Genomic DNA, 7,069 nt, shown 5'->3' on the forward strand with positions numbered 1-7,069 from the left:
ATCGCCAACTGCTGATAAGTTGATCCAATTGAAATTTTACCTGATTTTGTGAGGGACCAAAGTACTTTATCTTATCCTTCATTTTGAATATCAATAGATTTAATATAATTGCATATCTTGGAATTAGAAGTATTGAAAAGTGTGGACTCGTTCGATTGATTATTAACTGTTAGCTGTGAAACCAAATTTTAAGTTGAAGTTATATTGGTTGACTAAAGGTGGAGGATGGTCAGAAATCCAGTAGTCGTTCCATATATTAATATTGTTTCTTGAGTGTACTTTCCAAACGGTGAAGTCTTTAATTTAGTCAAATTGTTTATGAATTGACTTCTAGATCCACGAGTGAGCCTGTTTGACCGGACCTGGTTCACTGGTATTATTGATGTTTTTGGCTTTAAGTAATTTTTTTTATTGATAAGCGGATTAAGGCCCAACCCATTACAGAAAGACTAAGATATCTAAGGAAAACTAACTAGCAGGAAATAACTACAAACAGCTAATTAGCCCCAACCCTTTCTCGCTCTTACTGTTCCTTTCGCATCCAATTCGACAATGTGTAGTAAGCCTTCGGGAAGATGATTAAGTTCAAGAACGGTCTCGCCTTCCCACACCTTAATTTTGCATAGGCAGTCTGTTGCCTGCTTTGCCTCTCTGTGTATATGCCTAACCGTACAACTGTCGAACTGGTCTCGAAGTCGCTTGACTCGTCTCCACTGCCTCGTGTCATCCTTGGAACTCTTTTATTATGCTTGATGAATAAATCCCTAATGTTGATGGAGTCCACTTCTAACTTAATATGTTCGAATTCACCATCTATAGCCATTTGCGTTCCCAACTCAACACCCGGGAGCTCATGGAGACAAGATTTTAAAAAACGTTTTTACGCTTTGAGACAGCTTGCTCCCACGAGGTGAGGCGGTGCATCGAGGCACGCCTCGAGGCGTAAAATACGAAAAGAAAAATTGCTAAAGACAATGACATAAATCATGTACAAACATATAATAACAAGTTTTTCTACTTTGAAAAAAAAAAAAAAAAAAAGAAATTGAAAAATCAAAGAAAAAAAGTGTGTTTGTTTAGTTTAAGTGTTTATCCCTTGAATTAGTTCTTGAAGATTTGAAGACGTCGAGTTCTCAGGAGTTCTATTCATATCCTCATTAGTGTCTATCGACCTCTAGGAAGCATTGTTAGACAGTACATCAGGTGAGAAGAGTTGGTTAGCTTCCCCATTCGATATTAGTGGTTGTTTCCTTCTTTGAGATCAGTCGTCCACGAAATTTTAGTCCGTCTTTTTCATGTGTTGAGTTTTTCTTCATATTCATACTAACACATAGAGTGAACCATTTTTTAGTGACTTTAATTTTTGAGTGTATGACCGTGAGGCAGAAGTCGAGGCGAAATGTATCGAGACGGTAATCAAGGCCTTGTCTTTTCAGAACCGAAATGATATTTATATTGGCTGGTCACGTGCACTTCGGGTCTTGATTACTAGTGAAGGGATTTTTAGCGTTTGTATGGTTTGGTCGACTTGGATTTCATTTCTATTAACTTTCGAAAGTCTACCGGATAAACAATATTTAGTCCATATCATATTTAGACCCTTCTGCATTTTTGAGATTTTTGAATTTTGTGGGTATATTCACTGCAAACCCTCACGAGACAAAACTCGTCCTTTAGGGCAACCTAGAGGTTTAACGGCTTGTTGCACGTGCTAAGTGTAACCGTGATTCCCTACGAAAGTGGTGAACTGGGCTTAGTTTTATTTTTCAGTTTTGCTCGAAGACTAGCAAAATCTAAGTTTGGGGATGTTTGATGAGACATGAAAATGTCCCATCTGAATCTCTTAACTCGGGTTAGTTAGTCCATTTCGAGCACTTACTCTAATGAATTATGTGTTACTTTTGTCCAGGTGTCTTCTAAGGAATTGAGCTCGAAAAATAGCTAAAATTGGGAGAAAGACATGTTAGGGGGCATTATGGTCATTTGCTGGTCCTGGAAATCTTAACCAATGTTGGTGCTCGGATGAGAAGTGGGGTCCATGACGAGTCCGTAGGAGAAAACGGGAGTCGAATCGAAGTCCGGAGGATAAAATTAAAGCAGGTCAAATATCGGGTCAAAGACAGTTGGCCAAATATTAGATGGAAGACACGTGGTATTAATCCAATGTGGTGAGGGGTTGGAATCTGACGGCAGGATGTAATTTTCAGTATATTGGTGGGATAGCGGGACGGCGTTCGGGCATTAATTTGAACATGATTCATTGTATCAAGTGCACGTTGCTTCAGGCCTATATTTATAAAACAACACTAGATCCGACGATCACAGTTATTGAAGCAACATATGGCACCATCCAGGAAGCATGTTGCACTTTCTTAACATACACCCAAATGCACCCTATTGAACCTTATGATAGCCAACAATCTTTGACTGGTTGTTTCCAAAATTTATGGGACTTATTTTCATGATTCCCTTTCTCACGTATCCATTAACATTACATAAGAGAGTGAAAGCATGAAAGGGAAAGAATGCTAAATATTTTTGGAAGGATGTGATTGGAGATTTTAGAGCTGGAAATAAAAGATCAAAGAAAGAAAGAGAATAAAATAAAGATTACAGAGATTAAAAGAGGTTGGATTGGTAGTCTTTATAGAGAGAAATATGAGTTGTTAATGGATTTGGTTCTGATTTCTTAGAAAGATTTATAGATAGATAATTGAAGATCAGAGAGTGGGATTAGATTTTAGACCAGATTATAGTAGGTGATGACAGAGAGGGCATTCAATCTTTCTCTAAAGATAAGGAAAGAAATTGAAATAGAAAGAGAGAATAGGCTGTCGGATTGATATAAGACAGAAAGGAGTTTGAGAATTCTCTCTGTAAAAGCAGGTTTTACAGAGATGGAAGGGAGGCTAGAGATATTTTCTCTTATCTTCATTGATACTAGAGAGAGAGCTGAATATATTATTGAAGAAAATAGAGTTTCCATTGATAGAGTAAACATTAGAGAGAGAGAGCTTGAACAGAAAATTGCATCTCTCTTTTCTTTTCATTTATAAAGCAGAGAACGAAAGAGGAGGAAGCTCATCTCATGTTTGGGGGGATCATCTCCTCTCAAGAGCTCAACTAAGGAGAAATATTAGAGAGAGAGAGAGGGAGAAAGTTCATCATTTTTTATCATCTCCTCACGGCTAAAATGAACAGAGAGCCATTTTTTCTTCATCATCTCTGATTTCCAATTTTTTTTTCTTATGTAATTCTATATTTTTGTGTGAGAAGAAAGAGAGATTGATAGTGAGAGAGAGATTAAAAGTGAGAGAGAGAGAGATATTATTAAAGAAACAGAGAACTCATACTTTTCTTGTTCTTCATTCTTTTGAATCTTTGTGAGAGTGAATCAAAGAGAAATTGTAGAGTGAGAAAGAAAGAAGATCATCCAATTTGTTATCTAATTTAATATCCATTTTCAAAGTTTTGGTTTTCTGATTTGAACTAAAAACAGTAGAAAGAGAATGAGAAATTTTGGTGGAGAAGAAGACCATGTTTGGTTAAGAAGCATTGCTGGAAAATTCTTTTCCCACTTGCTGGAAAATTATTTTCCTTAGGGGTACGTTTGGCTTCCAGAGGGAAAACAGTTCTGAGCGAGAAAAAGTTTAGTTCTTCTTCCATTTTCTCTTATTCTTCATATTAATTTTAATCTCGTTGTTTCATGGATAACTAATCGTTTATCTAGGGTTGATGATGAAACCGTATTGATCTTTTAGAAACATATTTTTTTTGACTAAATCTCTTGATCGTGCTTAAAAGCCTAAGTTGTTTTAATTAGCTAAACTTATTTTCTTTTCATTGTCTATAATTTTAGTTTGATACACCATACTTAGATTAAGTTCTTTGATGGTGTATGCTTATCGATTAATAGCCAATAGTTTAGAGATTTGTTTTTCAAAATAAAACAATTACTATTTATGATTATCAATCACGTTTTGACGAAGACATCTTCCGAAATTTGGGTAGTTCATTATCTTGAATTTTGAGTTATAAAAAGAGAGATTCAATTTGTCTAATTATTTGCTCTTAAAAGTGAGTTTATGTGTGAATTCTAAAATCCTAGGTACCTCCCCCCATTTGCGTTCATTTCCTTTAATCGTTTTAATATTTTATTATTTCTATCACCAAAAACAATTTTCAAAAACAAAAATCGTGTTACTTCTAAGTATTAGGATAGGTTTCACTTAGTCCCTGCGGATCGACCCAGTCTTACCGGAATTATTACTTGACGCCCGTATACTTGCGGGTGGTGACCTTTTAGGGTAATCTTCTAGGCCCATCAAGTTTTTGCCGCCGCTGCCGGGGGCTAATTTTTAATTTGTTCTAATCTTGGAAAGTTTTATTTTTGGTAAGTTTTGATTTTTGGCCACTTTGACTTGCTTCTCTATTTTTGGTGTGTAAGATATTAAGGAGCAAAGGAGAAGACGCAACAAGGAGGAGGAGTCGAAAAGAAGAAATTTACAGTTTTTATTTTTATTTTTTGTATTTATTTTGGTGAGAGATAGACTTAGACTTTTTAGTACTTTCTTTTGTTTAAAGTTTTGACCCCAAATTGGAGGGCTTTTATAAATTGTAACCGAAAAACCAAAACGAAGCCTCGGGTTCGAACACTCACGGGGAGAGTGGCCCGAGTCGTCTACAAAGGTCGTCGCCCATCTTGAACGGGAGGTAATTTTTCTAATCACCCACGAATCCCCTGTTAGTGGGTACTTTTTATAAGATCTTCGTAGTGCTTCCTCGGTTTTCGTGTTAAAAAGAAAGGAATCAAGTGTAGTTTTTGTAAGTGTCAATTCACATCTTGTGATCGTGTCTTACCATCATGGCACATTTTTCTAATGGTTGGACGTACCCTGTTGATGATGATGACCTTGATCTAAAGGGACCCGTCATCAACCGACCTGATATAACCTTAAGAGAATACCAACAGTTGCGTAAAGACTGGCTTAACCGACCCGGTATCACTCTAAGAGATTATCAACGACTTAACGAGGGGAATATGCTAGTTGAGCCTAACCGAACTGGTATGACCCTAGGAGAATACCAACAAATATGTAGAAACGAGCCTAACCGACCTGGTATCACATTTGGAGATTATCAACAAATATCTAGAAACGGTTTGATTAGTGAGTGGAGTAGACCAGAACCTGATCGATCTCGTATGAAATTAGGAGAACACCGACAAATGTATAGAGATGGCCAGATTAATGAGTGAAGCATCCAAACCTATTATGGGCGATGTTCATGCCAAAGGAGGTGTATTATACGACCAAATTTGGCATGTTAGAAGAATTTGTTATTCAAGTAAGCTTCAAACTTGTAAGTTGTAACATTTCCTCCAATTAAGTTTTCGGTAGTCCTTTTTCCAGGGAGTTGCTACATCGAAGCTACTTGGTGATGACATTCAACAAAATAACAACATTCGTCTTTTATAAATTACTAATAAAACCCTCAACCTTCGGAATGATGACCGCAACAAATCCTTAAACTAGCTTAAGCAAATACCAGAATTACAAAATTAGTCAGATGCATACATGTTCCTTCTATCTACCATGTATATGTAATTTCATTGGAACCCTAACGTCGATCGAATGGGAGCTCAACAAAATTCACTTTTCCACAAAAGTTAAGGATCGATGAAATCCCACAAATTGGTAATGACTTCAGAGTTGCTACAAGGAATGCTGTAAAGCCTTAAATTTTTTTTCTTACCTTACATATTTTTTTTATGAAGGCACAAAAGCTAATTAAGATATTCAAAAATAGTTATGAAGTTTTATTGTGGAAAATAAATTCCTTATTCAATGATGTAAATTAATTTTTTTTTATTGTATCTAATGAGGCTAACTTTGTTGTGTAAACGTTTTGACAGAATCTAAATTTGTGGTGGTCATGGATACCTAATCGACTTGTTTATGAAAATCAAATCAATAATTGTCAAATGATTATGGTCTTTTATGTTTCGCATTATAAGTCGTTGTAGCCATGTGAATGAGATAGGAGTTGATAATGTAGGATAGAGTCTTTCTTCCTGTGCACATTATATGCACGAGGATGACTCAAACCCAAATATTCGTAGGCATACACATGGTTGAACCATTGAAACTGATATGGAATTCTTTACTGTCATATGGTTAAGGCGAGGATAAAAACGTTGCGAAGAATGCCGACATTTATCGTAGTCTTGGACCAATAAGGCATCAAGAGTGGAATTTATGGTTGCATATGGGGATGGTATATTGAAAATGTACTAAAATGTTTGTATTCTCAAGTGACTTTGAATTATTTTACTTATTTAGATTCATTTTAATGGACAACATACTTGGTTAGTACAGTTTCAACACATTATGGACTTCGTTAGTATGGTTGTTTGTTGTGTTATTGTTTATTGAAGAAGAAATTAGGATTTTATTTTAACTGACTTATTTAAGTTTAGTTTAAGTATGTTTTTGCTTTGCATAAATTTTATTTGTAATTATTTATGTTCATTAATTTCACTACTTTTTATATTGTTTATATCATGTAGTTACTTTAGCAGTGAAAGCATGTTGTCAATCTTCTGAGATGAATTTAGAAAATTGGCAGAGTTTCATGTGTTTTTCTTCTGAATTTGCTTTATTTCCTCCGTAAAACATTCTACTTTTGTCTTTACACATCTGAATTTCGTTCAATCACCGTCTATACTTTCTAATTTTGAAAACTATTTTTTTAGGATTTATACGACTAAGACAAGATTAGGACATAACATTATACAAAATTTGCCGTGCCAGGAGGCACGGGCTATACCCTAGTACCATTAAAAAGTTGTCGATTACTTGTATTTTTTTCCTCTTTTACTAGATCCTCCCCTACATGTAGTATTTTTCCTTCTTTTCCTTTCTAGTTAGGGTATTTCTTCATCAGATTTCGCGACCTCCCTCTGAAGAATGTTGATATCCAACTCATGAAGATTTTCCTCTAAATTAGTATTACTTGTATTATCTCTAACTTTAACATTTGATCCAACAACTCACTCATCGTCCCTATC

This window comes from Eschscholzia californica, unplaced genomic scaffold (genome assembly GCF_041429995.1).
Source record: "Eschscholzia californica isolate CP2 unplaced genomic scaffold, dmEscCali1.0.p SCAF_5, whole genome shotgun sequence".
Classification (NCBI taxonomy): Eukaryota; Viridiplantae; Streptophyta; class Magnoliopsida; order Ranunculales; family Papaveraceae; genus Eschscholzia; species Eschscholzia californica.